This window comes from Podarcis vaucheri, assembly GCF_965113315.1.
Source record: "Podarcis vaucheri genome assembly, chromosome: 8".
NCBI lineage: Eukaryota > Metazoa > Chordata > Lepidosauria > Squamata > Lacertidae > Podarcis > Podarcis vaucheri.
In genome coordinates this window covers 69,833,679-69,854,286 of record NC_138766.1, presented here as the reverse complement: position 1 = coordinate 69,854,286, position 20,608 = coordinate 69,833,679, and the positions used below count along the sequence as shown (strand labels likewise).

General features: G+C 44.1%; 1 protein-coding gene across 3 annotated transcripts in view; it reads right to left on the bottom strand.

Annotated features, from left to right (window-relative positions):
• Positions 1 to 20,608, bottom strand: part of CPQ (carboxypeptidase Q) — a 165,256-nt gene that overhangs the window by 85,193 nt on the left and 59,455 nt on the right. The gene's annotated exons all lie outside the window — the stretch shown is intronic.

Sequence of the window (20,608 nt, the reverse complement as noted above, 5' to 3'; positions counted from 1 at the left end):
CTGGATGGAGAGAAGTACGTGGAGTTGGTGTGTGTATAAAACCTCTGGTTTTTACTGTATGAAGGGAAGCCAACCATACCTGCCTTGTCCACCCACCTCTGCCTCTGACCCAGCCCACCACTCACATATGATCCATGAGGAAATGCAGCCTTTGAGGTTAATCCCACACTCCTAGTCTTTTCTGACTAGAAGTCGCTCTCCAGGGTTTTAGACAGGGGCTACAGCCCTTCTCTTTGTATCATTCCTTTGCTGTCCTCACTGCCAGAAAGTAGGCCTTCAGAAGGGCTCTAGATTGGTCTTCCACCAAGGTCGCTCCAGCCATGCTCTTGCTGCTTCATCTTCAGTTCAACACCAGAGCTTTGCTCAGGAGGTATCGTGACACTGCTTAGTCAACCCTTATTTGAATTATCCATGAGGGTTTCAACCTGACAGGCAGTGGAGCTGACTGAAAACCCCTCAAGGGCTATTCGTCCTCCACTACAAAATGCACACAATTAAATAATGCAAAAGAATAATTTAAACCTGAACCAGTGACTTCCAGGGTAAGGTTCAGCTTCTCTACTTTCAATATTCAGGAGTGTATTCCAGAGAAACTCCTGCAAAGTCCCCACATATCTGCAATTAAGGGAGATGACTCCAACCAAGTCCTCCATGGTGAAATGCAAACAGGGGACACAGAAAGGGCTGAACTCCTCAATGCCTTCTTTGCCTCAGTCTTCTCCGATAAAGAAAACAATGCCCGACCTGAAGAATTTGGAGCAAATGATTCAGCAAAGGAAACACAGCCCAGAATAACTAAGGAGATCGTACAAGAATATTTGGCTAGTTTAGATGTATTCAAGTCTCCAGGGCCAGATGAACTGCATCCAAGAGTATTAAAAAAACTGGCAGATGTGATCTCAGAACCACTGGCAGTCATCTTTGAGAATTCCTGGAGAACAGGCGAAGTCCCGGCAGACTGGAGGAGGGCAAATGTTGTCCCTATTTTCAAAAAGGGGAAAAGAGAGGACCCAAATAATTACCGCCCAGTCAGTCTGACATCAATACCAGGGAAGATTCTGGAACAGATCATTAAGCAAACAGTCTGTGAGCACCTAGAAAGGAATGCTGTGATCACCAATAGTCAGCATGGATTTCTGAAAAATAAGTCATGTCAGACTAACCTGATCTCGTTTTTTGACAGAATTACAAGCCTGGTAGATGAAGGGAACGCAGTGGATGTAGCCTACCTTGATTTCAGCAAGGCATTTGACAAGGTGCCCCATGATATTCTTGTAAAGAAGCTGGTAAAATGCGGTCTTGACTATGCTACCACTCAGTGGATTTGTAACTGGCTGACTGCCCGAACCCAAAGGGTGCTCATCAATGGTTCCTCTTCATCCTGGAGAAGAGTGACTAGTGGGGTGCCACAGGGTTCTGTCTTGGGCCCGGTCTTATTCAACATCTTTATCAACGACTTGGATGATGGACTCAAGGGCATCCTGATCAAATTTGCAGATGACACCAAACTGGGAGGGGTGGCTAACACCCCAGAGGACAGGATCACACTTCAAAACGACCTTGACAGATTAGAGAACTGGGCCAAAACAAACAAGATGAATTTTAACAGGGAGAAATGTAAAGTATTGCACTTGGGCAAAAAAAATGAGAGGCACAAATACAAGATGGGTGACACCTGGCTTGAGAGCAGTACATGTGAAAAGGATCTAGGAGTCTTGGTTGACCACAAACTTGACATGAGCCAACAGTGTGACGCGGCAGCTAAAAAAGCCAATGCAATTCTGGGCTGCATCAATAGGAGTATAGCATCTAGATCAAGGGAAGTAATAGTGCCACTGTATTCTGCTCTGGTCAGACCACACCTGGAGTACTGTGTCCAGTTCTGGGCACCACAATTCAAGAAGGACACTGACAAACTGGAACGTGTCCAGAGGAGGGCAACCAAAATGGTCAAAGGCCTGGAAACGATGCCTTATGAGGAACGGCTAAGGGAGCTGGGCATGTTTAGCCTGGAGAAGAGGAGGTTAAGGGGTGATATGATAGCCATGTTCAAATATATAAAAGGATGTCACATAGAGGAGGGAGAAAGGTTGTTTTCTGCTGCTCCAGAGAAGCGGACACGGAGCAATGGATCCAAACTACAAGAAAGAAGATTCCACCTAAACATTCGGAAGAACTTCCTGACAGTAAGAGCTGTTCGACAGTGGAATTTGCTGCCAAGGAGTGTGGTGGAGTCTCCTACTTTGGAGGTCTTTAAGCAGAGGCTTGACAACCATATGTCAGGAGTGCTCTGATGGTGTTTCCTGCTTGGCAGGGGGTTGGACTCGATGGCCCTTGTGGTCTCTTCCAACTCTATGATTCTATGATTCTATGATTCTATGATTCTCCTCATTTTACTAAACCTGGGAAAACAAATTGAGTCCCATATACCTCAAGGTTAAGTTTGGACTGTGGATGGTTAGGTGCACACACATAGGTGGGGGTTATGTGAAGCACTATCTCCATTACTAATACTGAGATTATGTTTTTATATGGGACAGATCGAATAATATTTTCACAACAATCCTGTGAGATTGGAGAAGGGTGGTAGGTCAGCGGTACAGCGTCTGCTTTGCAAGCAGAAGGTCCCAAGGTAATCCCTAGGGCATCTCTAGGTAAGGCTGGGAATGTCCCCTGTCTAGAACACTGGAGAGCCACTGGTGGTCAGGGCAGAGAACCCTGAGCGAAATGGACCAATGGCCTAGAATCATAGAATCATAGAATCATAGAGTTGGAATAGACCACAAGGGCCATCGAGTCCAACCCCCTGCCAAGCAGGAAACACCATCAGAGCACTCCTGACATATGGTTGTCAAGCCTCTGCTTAAAGACCTCCAAAGAAGGAGACTCCGCCACACTCCTTGGCAGCAAATTCCACTGTCGAACAGCTCTTACTGTCAGGAAGTTCTTCCTAATGTTTAGGTGGAATCTTCTTTCTTGTAGTTTGGATCCATTGCTCCGTGTCCGCTTCTCTGGAGCAGCTGAAAACAACCTTTCTCCCTCCTCAATGTGACATCCTTTTATATATAACTGACTCATAATAAGACAGTGTCAGGGTTGGTTCAACTGCAAGTTGGCATGGAGACTCAGGGACAGGCAGTAAAGGTAATTCTTTACTCAGGGAAACAGAATACAAACAGAGAAACCTATGGGCAAGACTGGCTCCCGGTAAAGCAGTTAGCAAAATGGATGATCTGTGCCTCCGACTTCTCTCTACATCTCCTCCTTGGCTGGACCTTTTCCAAGCAGCTTTAAACTCTATTGATGAGGGGGCCCCTGTGTTCTCTGTGCTCTTTGTTCTGCTACATACAAGGCCCTCTGTGTCCTTGGAGACAAGGGAGGAGGCAAGCATAATACAGTAGGGCCGGCAGGCTCCTGTGAAGTTGCTGCAGCCTCTGTTCTCTCCTCAGCAGCCTGTCCTGCATCTGCAGTGCTTTCTGTCTCTGGTTCATCTCTCTCACTCAAGCCTGTTGCTTGTTCAGCATCCAACCATTTTGCCCCACCTTCAGCCTCTGACCTGTCTTCACTGACCCACTCCCCTGGCTCTGATCCTTCCTCCTCTGAGGATTCCCTACGGGGTTCTCAGGCTGCAGCCTTCCACCACTCCTCATCATTCAGCCAGTCCCTGCCTATAATATAATTAAGTTGAGAAACAGTGACTTAACTTGCCTAAGGCTGTCCAGGAAGCTTCATGGTTCAAGTTGGACTCTCTGCATTTGGACCTTGCATTCTATTTCCTTTGATATTTTATATTAATCCTAGCTGGAAAGCAAACCAGTAATCACTAGCAGCCTGCCTAATCCACAGCCCATCCCGTCAAAGCTAGCTTAAATACAAATACATTGACATAAATTGGTTAGAAGTTAAGCAGAACCACAATTATTCTGGACCCTTTTCTGAATATTTATTGCATAATCAGAAAACCTCTGGAGTGCTTTGCCCGTCTGTAAGCATCTATGTTCATAATAATCTGCCATTTGACTAGCACTAATAATAGAGGAATTCAAATGTGTCTATACTCTCTGACAGCTTTCAGGCAATATTTTTAAAATAAACACACACATATACATTGCATTCACATCTACTGCTTATTGATTCAGGACAAATATTTCAGGCTGTTTTAAAGCCACCATAATTTAATGTGATGCTTTTATGTCTGCAGTGCTACTGACAAATCCTTAGACACCCTCAAAGTTGGAATGACCAAAAAAAATGATTGTATAATTTTGCAAAATAAACAGAAACAGGGAAACAGTAAAGATAATGATCTTGCAGGGCCCTTTTGTGTCTTTGAAGAGCCGCTAAAACAAATGCAACATAGTGTGTAGAAATAGATGGTGTGAGGGGAAATGGAAGGGACAAAGGCACAACCTTGAGAGTAAAATTTAAAAGTGACTACAGCTTAGATAAGGAAGGAAGGAAGGAAAGAAGGTGAGGAGACCTACAAGATTCAAAAGAATCTGTTTATTATAGCCTAATTTGTGCTTTGATTCAAGAAAGCTCTGCACTCTCTTATAGTTTGTGCTCCCTTTTATACATTCGGCTGAACACCTTGACTAGGGCTGTGACAACTACCTAAAATTTTTTTTTGTTCTCACACCTGAGCTGAGGAATGGAACCCAGCATTCCAGACCAGTTTTGCAGCTAATCTTTGCAATATGCACCAAGATACATCACAGGATTTCCACCACAGGCAGCCTATCAAGAAAATTGCAGGAGGTCTGACTGTACAGTCCCCACGAATGAGCTGTAAAGATCAGCCTAACAAATGGGAACAAGAAGAGAAAAGAAAAGAAAAGAGAGGTGAGACTATGAATCAAGTTTCTTTCTCACTTCCCAGGACCACAAAGATGCTCACTACATCATGCCTCTGAAGCAGAAAGCAAACTGAAAGAGCCAGAATGCTGACCCAACCAACATATATACTATTCCAGGACTGGAGTGGTAGAAAAGACCCAATCACTGAGATATGGGTGGCTACAAAGCGAAAGCCTTATGATAAGTAGTCCAGGAGAGTGAGATGGCCTTGAAATGGGAGATATGGGTTCCAGTCCGATCTCTTCCATGACGTAGCCATGGGGCAGCTCCTCATGTTTCAGCTTCAATTCCTCCACTACAAAATGTAAATAATAGTGACCTAGCTGACTTAGCTGACAGTGCTCTTGTGAGGCCAAATATAATTTAGAATGTTAAAGCTACTTGCATAACAAAAATTCTCCATGAATTATGGAAAGCAACAGCAGGACCTATAGTATGTGTGTGGTGCTCTTCAATCAATCAATCAATCAATCAATCAATCAATCAATCACCAAGCTGTCTTAATTAAAGGAAAAGCTTGTAATTGTTGTCAGTTCCACACTTACAACAAAACACTATGTGTATTTACGGAGAAGTAGGGATGCCTCTCCCCCGCAAAATTCAATTCAGTTTGCATTGAAAGGCAAATCTACCTTATTCACACTTTCTGAAAATATACGCAAACCATAGCACATTTGTCCTTCAGAATTTGCATCCTTTGGGAAATGCACATACCAGTGTAAAATGTACATATAAATACATACTTTATTGAAAATTATGAGAGAAAAAAATGCATTATGTTACGGGAAATTGTGTTGTCAAAATGTGTATATTAGGCAAGATTGCATACACAAATGTATATATTAGGAGAAATTTGCGCCAAAATGCTGATGAATTTTCATGAGGACCTTTTATATTTTTTAAAATAATTGCAAACAGATGTGCAAAAGTGGAGAACTGAACTTAAGATTGGAAAAATGAAAGAAACCAAAATTGACTTATTCACCCATTCCCACTCAGAAGTGGGACCCATTGTGTTCAATGGGGTGTGCTGTCAGGTAGGTGTGCACAGAACTGTAGTTTTAATTATATATTAGCTACAAATTAGCTGTCTGACTCAGGGGATATTAAGATGGTAAAGCTCAGTTTTCTTAAAGTTTCTATTCTAAAGTTGTTCCCTTCCATAAAAACTGGATGCATTAAGACCAGTAGCTATGGGGCACGTGAACTGCCAACAATCCCGACCACAGGATTCTTTATAATCCTGTTAAAGCAAGAGGAAAGGATTGTTGCTGCACAGTTACAAGATCTGAGCTATTTTTATATTTACAAGACATCCTGGGAAAATACATTCTTTATTTGTACTGCAAATCCTATAATGGAATCTATGAGGAAGTGATAGTCTTTCTTGAAGCGCTACACATTTGGCTGCTAGAATTCTCACTCTGATCTTCCATTATTAGACAGATAAAGTACAAGGAAAAGCTAGGATCTTCCATATTTGGGTGGCCAAGTGTTCCCCTCCCTTTCCAACATAAAGAGACACTCAAGGGTTGCTCAGTTTGAACAGCTGGTGATTATTTTTTGCAGTGATAGTTAGATGCACAAAAGTCCACTGATCTTGTTTAACTAGGTAAGCAGAATGCTTCATGATTGAAGATATTTCATGACATGAATCCATTGTGACTTGGGCCCATCAAAGACTGTGTAGAAGATTGTGCCAACAACAACAACAACAACAAGCAACAAGCCACACATACACTATCCTTTTGCACAAGCAAGCTACTGTAAGGCAGCAATCCAAATGCACACTTAAAAGTAAAGGTAAAGGGACCTCTGACCATTAGGTCCAGTCGTGGCTGACTCTGGGGTTGCGGCACTCATCTCGCTTTACTGGCCGAGGGAGCCAGCATACAGCTTCCAGGTCATGTGGCCAGCATGACTACGCCGCTTCTGGCGAACCAGAGCAGCGCACGGAAACGCCGTTTACCTTCCCGCCGGAGTGGTACCTATTTATCTACTTGCACTTTGACGTGCTTTCGAACTGCTAGGTTGGCACACTTACCTAGATGTAAAACTCATTAAACTCAACAGAAGTTTCTTCTGAGTAGACACATATAAGAGTGAACTGTGGATTAACTGAAGTTGGAGAGCAGCAGTGCCTGGAATATTTTAATGTATAATAACTTGGACCGATTTGACATTTCCATCGCAAATGTCTAGTCTAAGGATTTTTGTGCCCATAAAAATAAAAGCAGCTTGTTTTATATAAAGTTAACTCATTCCCCACCCCAATCATTCCAGTATGTTCTACTGTTTCAAGTTTTTTTCACTTCTTGCCTCAGAATCATAGAGTTGGAGGAGACCTTGCAGCCAATCTAGTCCTGTCCCCAGCTTAATGGAAGGAGGAAATTCAGAGCTCAACCTTCCTCAACAGATAGCTGTCAAATCTCTGCTTGAAGAACTCCAGTGATGGAGAATGACAAAATCTGCCTATTCTAGCAAGCATTTGGCTCTGTGTAAGTTAGTAATTGTAGTCTCCTTGGTTTTTTAAATTACTGCTTTAAAATCCTACTCCTTTTAAAAATAAAATAAAATATTTTTATGTCTCTGGATATTCACCAAATTCCCATGTCATGGAGGCGAGAAAGTACTAGGAGATAGGGATGCTGGGTAATTACACTCTAAACAGGCCCAAATACAGAAATTCCCTCTATTTGCATGTTCGCTCAGTGTTCAGGAATGAATTTAAGTCCGCATATTATATATAATTTTTGACATGTCACTTTGTTTGACATTTCCTAATGCTGTTATCCTGAAGCTCAACAGAGGTTTAGAACCCTGTGGAGAGATGGCTGACTGATGGCCCATTAGAATCATTTACTTTGAAAGACAAAACACAGGGAAGAGAATAATGCAAAGTATTTGTTTTCAGTTGAGGGAGGGGCTGCCAAGGTGTGAGAAAGTCACACTGGTTACTGTTCTGCAACTAGGCCAAGTTCAACGGGTTAACTATTAGTATATAAAGCCCTTAACAATTTTGGACCAGTTACAGATAGGTAGCCGTGTTGGTCTGCCATAGTCAAAATAAAAAAAAAAATCCTTCCAGTAGCACCTTAAAGACCAACTAAGTTAGTTCTTGGTATGAGCTTTCGTGTGCATGCACACTTCTTCAGATACTGAAGAAGTGTGCATGCACACGAAAGCCCATACCAAGAACTAACTTAGTTGGTCTTTAAGGTGCTACTGGAAGGAATTTTTTTATTTTTGGACCAGTTTACCTATGACATTGCCTTACCCCATATGTGCCCACTTGACCTCTTTGATTGGTGGAATGGTCACTTTTACAAGTGCCACATAATACTTGCACTGCATCTGTTAAGAACTCGATTGTTTAGTGTGGCAGAACTGACACATTGGAACTCTCTGCCTATTGATAGCATCCAGACACCTTCACTGCATTCTTTTCAGCGCTGAATACATTCTTATCTAGACAAATCTACCCAGATATTTAGAAAGTTTGTGTGAGTTTTAATTTGTTTAAGTCTATTTTATTGCGGTTTTAACCTTCTGTATGTTTTAAATTTTGGTTTTAATTTTCTATTTTTTTGTAAACTGCTTTAAAGTTGTTGTTTTCCTACAACCAAGCAGCATATAAAATTTATGAAATAAAATAAATTGATGTATAAAGATTTCATTTTGCTTTTCTTATTATTTCTTATTGTTTGTGTCAAAGGCAAACTATATGCACTAAGACTGCAATTCTAACAATGTTTACTCAGGAGTAAATCCCACTGACTTTACTGAAATGTACTCCAAGGTAAGTGGAGTTGGGATTTCAGGATTAAACTGCCTTTTTTCTGAATTTAAGAAACTATTGTAGTGCAGTGCTCATTATTATTATTTTCATGCGTAAAGAAGTGATCTTTCTTGTTACTTGTTTCTTGTTATCTACGCTTCCCCATTAATTAGCGAGGAGAACCACGTGGATTTGACTGTTCATTTCTGACCACCCTAAACCTTCATTTTAAAAGTACAATTAAATTTTAATTTCATTGTGAAATCAAGGCAGCAAGAATGGCTGTGATCCTAATCCCACTTACCTGTGAGTAAGCCCCAGTGAAGTCAATGGGACTCACTTCTGAGAAGACATGGGTTAGGTTTATTTACAGTCATAGATGTTATTTTGATGGGCCATTAGTCACTTCATTGACTTTGTCTGTACAAGTCTCTTTTGCTGCAAAAGACTAACATGGCTACCACTCTGGAAATTCGTTAACTTTGAAAGGGACAAATTAATGGATGAGGGGACTAGTAACAGCTACTAGATATGGTGGCTAAGCTCTCCTTCCGCAGTTGGAGGCAGTAATTGTTGGGATGCATCTGGGGAGATGGGGGCATTTGGCAGGCCCCCAGCTGGCTCCAGCCACCGGTCGTCAGTCGGGCGAACTCCGGTTCTCAGAACAGCATCAATCAGCGACTCAAGCCTCAAAAGCCTTCAGAAACAGAGCACGCTCTAATCAGCAGAGTGAATAACTCTTCACAACGGAAGTGGCAGACAGAGGCACATGCAAGCATATTTACAGTATTTTACTCAGCAGCAGGACAAAAGAAAAACATGTCTGCTTCCCTTCGTGTCCAAGCAAACAGCAGCAAAGCAAAAGCTATATACAATGGAAGTTCCCAGTAGACTGTGCTGGAAGTAAACAGACATGTGACACACAACAACTCCACATGCCTGTTCTAAAGGTGGAATGGAACAATATCCTAACAGTAATGCTTCGGAATGCCAGTTGCTAGAAACCACAAAGGGGAGCATGATCCTGTGCTCAAATCCTGCTTGTGGGTTTGCCACAGGCATCTGGGAGAACAGGATGCTAGATTAGATAGGCCACTGGCCTAATCCAGCAGGCCCTTCTTATGCTTTTAGGACTCCACAGGAACTGCATTTAAGTCTCCTGAAGTCAATAAGGTTAAAAACGTTTAAAAAGGTAAAGGGACCCCTGACCATTAGGTCCAGTCGTGGCTGACTCTGGGGTTGCGGCGCTCATCTCGCTTTATTGGCCGAGGGAGCCGGCGTACAGCTTCCGGGTCATGTGGCCAGAGCAGCGCATGGAAACGCCGTTTACCTTCCCGCCGGAGCGGTACCTACTTATCTACTTGCACTTTGACGTGCTTTCGAACTTCAAGGTTGGCAGGAACAGGGACTGAGCAACGGGAGCTCACCCGTCACAGGGATTCGAACCGCCAACCTTCTGATCGGCAAGTCCTAGGCCCTGTGGTTTAACCCACAGTGCCACCCACGTCCTAAACATTTAAAAAGGTAAAGGGACCCCTGACCATTAGGTCCAGTCGTGGCTGACTCTGGGGTTGCTGCGCTCATCTCACTTTAACTGCATGTTAAATCACAGCCTGGGAGATCAGGACTCTTTGCTTGCAACCATAGCTTGATTCAGTACAGCTAAGAAGTGGACAAAACCTAACAGTGAGGAACTGGTTCCAGTTCTTCCTTTTATAATCCTAGGGAAATGTGGCGCCACTTCTGAAGCATCATCTGGGAATGCATATGTGGGTGGAAACATCCTCAGCAGCAAAGGACCACATTGTTACTGCCAAGTTAAAGAAACATCTGAACAGGAGTTGTTGGAGCACCACAAGGTTCTTTACTGCTTATTTCACACAGGGAAAATATGATATCTAAAAGCAGCCACTCTCACCGTGGTAATTAAGATGTGTTCCCCCTACCCCAAAGAACCATAATTATTGCTTTAATTACAACACACACACACGCTCCCGCACAAATAAAATACAGTTTTTCTGGTTATTTCCATAAAATCGCACACAAGTGCAAATATCATAATAATAGTTCGGGCAATGCTACCTAATTTAAATCTCGGCTCCTTTCAATCAGACTGGCTGCCCGTTCACAGCAACCCTTTCTGATTTTAAGGCTGCAGTGAAAGTTTTGAAAGCATTGTCGTCTGTGGAAGCAAGAGCATATACAGTAGTACCTCGCATTACATAACCCTCTGATTACGTAAACTTCAGGATGAGAACGCGGCAAACCCGGAAGTATTTTTCTGGGTTTTTCCCCGCGCACATGCACAGAAGCGCTCTACTGCAGTGTTTCCCAACCGGTGTTCCGCGGCACACTAGTGTGCCGCGAGATGTTGCCTGGAGGGAGGCGGGCGAGTCCAAAAAAGGTTGGGAAACACTGACTTAAGTTTCTCTTTCAAAAAGGAAACATGGGTTAAAGCGGCAGCGCCGCCTCCCACTCACTTTCCTGCTCTGGCTTCTCTAACAGTTTTCTGAGTTGCGTCACTGGATCCAGCCCCCTTTTCCACAGGTGACACGGGGCTGGAGGGAGGGAAAGAGGGCTTTACGTCGCGCACAAAGGCAGCCTCCTAGAAGCGCTCTGGGCCGGCGCCGTTTCACCGAAGGCGCCGGAGGACCCCCACCCTCAGCTCCTTCAGAAAGGAAGCCCCGCCCCTCGGCTCCCTACGCCGCCAGGCAGCTCAGCTGACTGATGAGGACGTGCTGCGGCGGTGGCCGCTGCACAACCACCGCAGTTGCTGGCAGCGTCCGCAGCGCAATAAGTAACAGCGCCTGGTGCTGCCAACTCTTTCTCTCTCTCTCCCGCCCCCCCGCCCCAAGCTCTCGCGCGCCCCGCATCAACATCGCCGCGCGCAGCTTCCCGAGCTCGAGGCCAGCCGCTGCACGCACGCGCCGGCTCGTCATCGGCTCCGGTTGTTGCCTTTCTCCGCCGAGGTCGGTGGACCCCGAGCCTAGGCTTCCTTCCCGCACCCCGCTTTCCGAAGACCGCACACCAGTTGGGCCAGTACATATTCCCCTCCCGTGACTGGAGCGGAATAGCCCTTTCTCTTCTTCCCCAACCCTTGTCGTTGGAGGAGTCCCTCAGTCCCTCGCTTTGCTGCCTCCTCCCCCCCACCCCCAAAGCTTGGAGGTTCCCCGGCAAGGGGGAGGGAAAAAAATTGAAACTTACACTTTCGTGCGTCCCTCCCGGCGTGACGCTGCGCGCTGACGTCACGGAGCTGTAATGGTGGTGTGCCTCAAGATTTTTTTCATCAAACAAGTGTGCCTTTGCCCAAAAAAGGTTGTGAAACACTGCTCTACTGCACCGCGCGCATGTGCAGAACAGGCACCTCCGGTAGCAGAAACCTGAGGATCCGACCGGATCTCCAGAACAGATCCCGTCCACAACCGGAGGTACTACTGTATTCTGTTTCTACAGGATCTGGTCTCCATCACTATCAGTATGGCTTCAAAACAAAGCAAAACACCATGCTGAAAATAGCAATCTTCAGTTGTACCATATTAAAAAAATTCCTTGTTCCTGTACTTGCTATACACATGAGTTAGTCTTGTTTGATAGACTACTAAAAAAATACACCAAAGCGGGGTGGGGGCGGGGGGGGGGAGACAGACGTTTGTCTTCAGGTTGAGCTCATGCCAAATCCGACAAAAGCTTCTCACTCACTCCCACTGCATAACCGGTTGGGTTGGGGAATTGTTTAGGGGGGTTGTAGTGGAGAGGGCTGCTGCTGCTGCTATTCTTGTCCTAATTGTTTAAAATGTTTGAAATTGTTTTAACTGCTTTTTAACTTGTGTAGGGTTGTCATACGTCCGGAATTTCCAGGACATATCCGGAATACTACAGTTGGTAGCAGTGTCCGGACGGAAATCGGCAAAATGTCCAGGAAAATGCAGCAACTTTTCTGTCCAGATTTTCACAGTTTGAAATATGGCAACCCTAAACTTGTGTCTTTTTTTTTTTTTTTAAAAAAAAGGGGGTTTTGACCTATAAAATTGGTTTTGATCTACAAAGCTTAAATGGCTCAGAACCACCAAACCTCAAGGACCAGATCTCCCCTCAAGAGCCGACCCAGACCCTGCACTCATCATCTAAGGCCCTTCTTCTTGTGCCCCCCTCCACAAGAGGTCCAGAGGGTGGCAACATGAGAACGGGCCTTTTCTGTGGTGCCTCCCCAGGGAGGTCCACCTGGCACCTTCATGACATATATTTAGGTGCCAGGTGAAAACATTCCTCTATAACCAAACCTTTGGCTGATTAACACTCTATGGCCTTTTAAATTTGTGTGTGGGAGGGGGTTATTGGTTTGTTTTTGTTTTATTATGTATTTTGTGTTCTCATTTTGTATTTCTATGTTGTAAACTGTCCTGTGATCTTTGAATGAACAAATTAAATAAAGAAATACAATGCACATATCGAATTATCTTCCCTGTCCATTTATGGGTGTTTCCTATCCATTTATGACAATCAGGATCTAGAATTTACATGTTTTTTGTTATTCAACAGCGCTTCTGCCAAACACAAATTCCAAAAGAGGATTCCTTCCCCGTCAGAAGAAATGAGAATTGTAAAGGATAAGCAAATACGCTCCCATTTCCTTTGTCACAAAGAACCTGCTAAATCAATCACTGACGAGGAAAAGAACTTCATGTTCTAGGATCTTAGCAACATTACGATTCACATCATTTCCAAGATTTCCCCCAGATACTTTAAACTACAATTCCCACCAGCCTCAGCCAATGTGTAGTACAAAACACATGGAGTCACTAGGCTGGGAAAAGCAGCTCTACTCATTTGAAAAACTAGGCTCAGAATAAAAGGAGATTTCTCATAATGTTTGATGGGATTTAAAGCTAAAAATCGAATATTTTATACTATGGAACAAGGAGTTGTACCCAACATTAGTGTCACTCAGAGCAGAACCCCTGAAATTAATAAACATGGGCAATTTAGTCCTGCTAATTTAATGAGTCTACTCTGAGTAATACTTAGATGGATATAACCCAGTAATTGCACTTCCCAACAGGGTGGCTACTTCCGCCTCACCCAAAAACAGGAAATGCAACACGATAAAAGACAGCAGAACTTCTCCAGCTTATGCCCCTCCTCTTCTCAGTCTTCTCCTTCTTTTCCCTCTGACCACTCATCATTGTCCCACCACCAATCCCCGGGCTCTGAGCCTTCTCCCCTTGGGGTTCCCCAGCTGGTTCCTCCCACCTCCCAGTGTGGTGTGGTGGTTAAGAGCGGTGGACTCGTAATCTGGGGAACTGGGTTCGCTTCCCCGCTCCTCCACATGCAGCTGCTGGGTGACTTTGGGCTAGTCACACTTCTCTGAAGTCTCTCAGCCCCACTCACCTCACAGAGTGTTTGTTGTGGGGGAGGAAGGGAAAGGAGACTGTTAGCCACTTTGAGACTCCTTCGGGTAGTGATAAAGCGGGATATCAAATCCAAACTCCTCCTCCTCCTCCTCCTCTTCTTCTTTATTCCTCTATATTCAACCAATCCATGACAGTTCTCCCTCTTCATGTGTCTCAGTCCGCCACTCCACTCTTGACCCCACCCCAGTGAAACCCTGGGACTTCTGACAGCTTCCCACTTTGCTCACAGTGCTCCCAAAGTAATGTTGTACCTAAATAAGACACAGCTGCTAGCTTAGCATATACATATTTCCTCTTCGGCAGCATAAAACACACACAGAGGTCTATAGACACCCTGTGCACCCCACACAGAGCCGAGTGCCTGAGCAGAACAACTTCTCAGGGCGGTCATCGCCACAGCAAACATTCAGATAATGTTCCTCTGCCAGATTCCTGAAACATGAGACAAATCACCCCAAAGTGGATGCTGTTTGGTATTATTACAACCGTATATGCAGCTGTGCATTATACGCAGACATGCATAAGGCACCCTTTACAGCACATAAATGTTATTGATGCAGTTGTAAAATGTTAAGGGAATTCCATTATAAGGGCAGCAAATTGCACCGCTTAAGGAAATACAAATCAGCTCGTGACACAGCGAAGGCAGTTTAGAACCTGTACCGCTCAACACTTGGGGCAAAGGAGCTGTACTGAAATAGCACGATTGAGCAGAAACGTCCTGTGAATGTGTAACAACTAACAGCAAGGTGCAGGATCACAGCCACAATGCGGCCACCCACATTTGTGCATCAGCTTCAGTGCCAGGAGAGTGGAAAAGAGAAATTGCATAGAAAATTCCTGACTTCTTGTGCCCTTCTGGATCCAGCCTTGAAGGCCACCATAGCCTTGTATCCCGTTGGGAAGAGTAGAATTCACCAAGGATGAGAGCAGAAGAAAAGAGAACAATTGGGCTCCCAGAGGGAGTGGAAGGAGTTTATAGATGGCCAGGACTGGGTGATCATCAACAGGGACACATCACCAGGAGCTCACTGCCTTTTGATGTGGAGCTGCTTAGTTGGGAGAAGTGGATAGAATGAAGGAAGTGATGTCATGTACATTTTATTTTGTAAACCGCTTTGAGGTTTCCTACAATCAAGCGATATATAAATGTTATTAAATGATGATGATGAAGCCTCCATCCAGAAATAAGCCTCATTGGCTTATATGTCTTACTGCCAGATCAATACAGTGGTACCTCAGGTTACAGACGCTTCAGGTTACAGACTCCACTAACCCAGAAATAGTACCTCGGGTTAAGAACTTTACCTCAGGATAAGAACAGAAATCGCACGGCGGTGGCATGGCGGCAGCGGGAGGCGCCATTAGCTAAAGTGGTACCTCGGGTTAAGAACGGACCTCCAGAACAAATTAAGTTCTTAACCCGAGGTACCACTGTATGTATGTATTGGAGTGCAGCCCTAATTACTTTGGACCATGCAGCGGTACGTAAGAACTCAGGCCACACCAGAATCTTGACTGCTCTTACCTTCATTTTTGCCACACACATCTGCCACTACACTGGAACCTAGATCTAAACTTTCCATTGGCTTTTCAGTGCTGACCAGGCTGAGGCCTTCTGAGCTTTAACAATGTTATAGCTCAGACCATTCCCTGAGGTAATTTGAGGGGCACTGGCATAACATTCCTACTGCGCTTCTTATGGTTTTGAGAGGCTTCCAACGAAGATGCAACAGGTCGGCTACAACAACTTCAACTTGGCACTGAATCTGCAGTCCCTTAGCAGTGCAGACATGCCCACAAGTCTTCACTTTATGAAGACGTGTGGTTAACTTCTCTGCTGTATTCCTACAGTCCTCTGGTATCTGGCAGGTGAAAACTCTTACTGCAAATTGAAAACCTACTGGGAACCGACTAGCTGTTAGAAATCCTGATGAAGGTTTGACTTCTACTTACTGCTGCCCTGGACGATGCATTATTTGCAGAGGAAATAAAGGAAGGAAGGGGGGGAAATAAACTTCAGAACAGAACGGGGTGGGCAGCAAGGTCTACTACCTCTGGTTCAACTTTTAAAGATCTATTTGCTTTAACCAGAAGGCCAAATAGCAGAGGACACAACACCACAATACTGGCATTTCCTTCTGAATTGTAAGATCTGGAAACATAGGAATTTGTTTTTGTCAGTTCTGATGCAAACCGACCTTGTCCACATCTACCAGACGAACATGCGAATCGGAATGCAGTGATCCTTTGGAGTTCACCCTTCTCTGAATTTTAAAAGATTTTTCAAATAATGTAACAAAAAATGTGCTGAAGGTGCGTATTTTAGGATAAAATGCATCTAGAAATGTGTGCATCGAGATAAAATATTTGAATATATATTCAAATATGTAGCTATTAGTTCTCATGTGCATTTTTTTTAAAAAAAGCACCTGATTAATGCAGAAATAGGTCAATACAGAATTATAAAAGAGATGGTACCTAAAAGTAGACAGATCTATAAATCAGGTTTTCAGTTTATTAGGTCTTCCAATAAAGATTTTGTTCATGTAGATTAACTGCCCGCCATTTCCCCCCAGGAACATTCAGCTATTCTGTGTATTATACCCTGCTGCCTCGCCTTGTTCAGACAAGGGTTGCAACACACGCATACAAACTACCACAGGTGTAAAGGCTTTTCTGTTGACCAGTGCAATGATAGTTTTGTGGATTACACACAAGTATAGAGGATGCACGTGCTTGCAGAAGGGTGGGCAAGGTAGATTGGGATCTCTTAGCCTAGCAGATCTCTGGCTCATTTGAAGCGGATCAGCAACAGTTTCTGAACCTCAGTTGTTTAGCAGCAACAACAGCAAGACACCTTTTCCCACTTAAACTAGGCTTCCAAAATATAGAAAACAAATTGGGGGGAGGGCGTTTGCATGAAAAAGCTGAAATCTCAGTTCAGTTCTGGCAATGAAATCAGATAACTTTCATATTTTACTTGTTTTTAATTCTGAATTATAAAATTGTTGTTACCCGCCCTGGGACCTTCTGGCGAAGAGAACAAAACCAATGTAGTAACAGTAATAATGATGATGGTGATAGGCTTGGAATGTGCTCAGAACCACCCTGCTCTTTAATTCTGACTGTATGTCTTTTGCATTTGGCTCAGTTTGGTGGATCTTGGGGTTCTGGTAAAGGAAGAACAAGAAGATGACCCAACCCTAACCCTAAAGTCTGCCCACCTCAAAGCTGAAGATCAATGTGCATATTAGGGTCCTGTGAAGCATTGGGGCGCATGGTTTCAAATTTTGCTTTAAAAAAACAGAAACCGACCATTTCAACATTCTTTCCACTTTTACTGTGTTTTTGTGAGCGTTTACAACATTACCCAGTCTTTTAGCAATCCAAAACATACATGTGGTGGTAGAAAGGTTGGCAGTAAATGGGACAAGGCTTTTTTTCTGCTGAGCTAATCACATGGAAGAGTGCCTTTTTGGGGGTTATATAAGTTTATAAAGTGAATGATGTCATCTGAGCAGTGGCAGAAATACTGCTAAAAAGCTATTTATCATTTCCAAATTATATACATAGTTGAAAATGTGCATGCAATTTAACTTTGAAGGGGAATTTAAAAGACTGTCATAAACCCTCTACTGGGGAAGGGGGGCTTCAGAAAATACAACCCCTGACCTCCTCCTGTCCCCAAGAGGATTGATGGAAAGCCTTCTGTCTGAGCCCATAAACTGGTGCAGTGCATGAGTACACTATTCATCTAACCCCTGGCTAGTTGTGTTCCTCTGTCCACCTCATCTTGAATTTTTTTTGCATATTTAGTGCTCTGGATTGCCTTTGTATTGGAAGGGGGCAATCTTGCAGCAGGAGTGTGAAGGGAACAATCTTGCACACAGCCTGGGATGGTCCTGAGCTGTTCTGGCTTTCAAGCTGTGGAGACTGCAGAGACTCCCTGCGCAAGATCTTTGCAAACCACCCTGCTGCTCATTTTCCCTTTCTCCATCACTGGGTCCTTCCAGACAAGCCTCTCTCAACCTTGAGTCCCCAGAGGTTATTGAACTACAAATCCCGTCATCCCTGACCACTGGCCATGCTAGCTAGGAATGATGGGAGCTGTAGTCCAACAACATCTGGGGACCCAAGGTTGAGAAAGACTGTTCCAGACTGTTGCTATTTTAGAGCGGGATTCAGTTGCACACTGGTAAATGCAGGTTGTGCAATTAAATTGTGCTCTTTTGCCACATACCCATTTTTCATGCACACTGTAATTTTTGTGATAAGGAAAGTGATGGGAAAAGACACTGGCAGTGTGGGGGAACATGCGCTTGACACAACACACACACACACACACACACACACACATATATATGAATTTTTATTGCAAGTTTTCAACACAGAAAACAATAAAAACTTGATGCAACATCAAACCCACCGACAAACAAGTGTCAAAAGAACACTAAGCCTGGGAGACCTTATGGGGTTTAAAACAAGCACTTGCATACACTGAAACTACAAGTGAGTAGGATCTAATAAATAAAAATAAATGAAAGCCAGGTATCCCTGTCCATTGTCACCTACGTGTGTGGCGGCCACACACTCTGCCAGATCCACATTCAGTGGCTGTGAAATGTGTGCACATACGGTAGATCTCCTTTACACAAGCAGGATTATGCTACACATGTGTGTTGGTATGTACAACTAACTCATTCGGATAGCTGCCAAACACATTGCCTGTGCACATGTGGATGGGCTGGGTGGGGCTGCCCAGGACAATGCCCTCATGCATGCTTCCAGCGTGTGAGAAGGATCAAGTGAACCTCCTTCGTGGCACCATACCCAAGACCACCTCCATCAGCTCAGTCAAGGAGGAGCTAATGCATTCATTTGGTTGGACTTAACTACCTAGTGGCACGGAGGAATTATTGCCTTCAATTACTGTATAGCTAAAGGTAAAGGTAAAGGGACCCCTGACCATTGGGTCCAGTCATGGCCGACTCTGGGTTGCGGCGCTCATCTTGCTTTACTGGCCGAGGGAGCCGGCGTACAGCTTCCGGGTAATGTGGCCAGCATGACTAAGCTGCTTCTGGCGAACCAGAGCAGCGCACGGAAACGTCGTTTACCTTCCCACCGGAGCGCTACCTATTTATCTACTTGCACTTTGACGTGCTTTTGAACTGCTAGGTTGGCAGGAGCTGGGACCGAGCAACGGGAGCTCACCCCCTCACGGGGATTCGAACCGCCAACCTTCTGATCGGCAAGTCCTAGGCTCTGTGGTTTAACCCACAGCGCCACCCGCGTCCCACTGTATAGCTACGTCTCATCTTATGCTGGATGGGGGGGTAGCTACATGTTGGGGACCAGCACGCTGCTTTTTGGAACGATGCTCACATCACAGTGTCTGAAATCATAGCCTTCCTGGTTCCACTCCTAGGGCCTGCAAATAGCCACAGTTGTAGCCCATGTTTGACAAATCCTCTAACTTTTTAAAGCAAAGAAACAGAGGTCCAGCTTATCAGGTAAGGGTTAAGGAACAGTTGTGTGGCTACACTGTCGCTGAGCGTATATAAAAGAAAAGGAGAGAGGAACTTCTTTAGCATTCATTCCTCTTTAGGGTTTACTTTCCAATTTCTATTTCAGTGTCATCTGTGAAAAACAAAACTTGTCCGGAAGCCGCCCCTTCAGAAACACCACTCCCTAATCCCAGTTGTATGAAGGCTGGCTCCAGTTATTCAAAATGAGGAAACTGAAACTGTATACATGCTCAGGGTGTCTCCTAAGGTACATGGCTGAGCTCCGGCATTGAAAACAAGCGGCAGAGTGAAGCCCTTGCTGAGACTAAGCCCTGTGCTACTCCTGCACTTTATCAGAGGCAGGGTTGCAACAGAAAGCAATGCCAGATTCAGCCACTGAGACTCACTTTGTGCTACAGCCTGCAAAGCTGAAGGGAAAAAAAGAAAGCAGCTGTTTCTTTTTTTACGAAACAAGTAATCTAACCTGAAATTCAGAAGCACAATAATAGCAGATTTGGCCTTCTAAATCTTTGGCAAGAAATCCGAAGTGGGTGGCATATCTATTAACAGCTCTTAAACCATCCATCTTGGATATGGAACAGGGGTCCCAGAAACACCAGCCTCAGCAGATCTGAGAGCCAGGTGGGTATTGAGGGAATAAAGCAGGTCTATATTTATTAGATGATGTAATGTCATGCATTGTAATATATATCTTCATTGCATATTAAATGCACATTTGGAAAACCTATTAGCTCTGATCTTACGGTAAAGGAGTTACAACGCAGTTAGCAGCAACAAGTAATGAAGTTATCTTATTAAAATTCTCCATTTTAAAAGCATTGTTTTCTTTTAAAAGGGAGAATTCATACTTCAGCCATATTATTATTATTTTAAATTGGGTGTGTGTGTGTGTGAAACCTTCACTTTTGTTAACAGAAATTCTGCTGAAAATGAGAGTAATTGCCACATCACTTTGAGAAAGAATTATTCTGTGGGCATTTTGCTGTCTGAGGGGAAGGACAAGATGGTAGCCTGAATTTCACATATAAAAATCT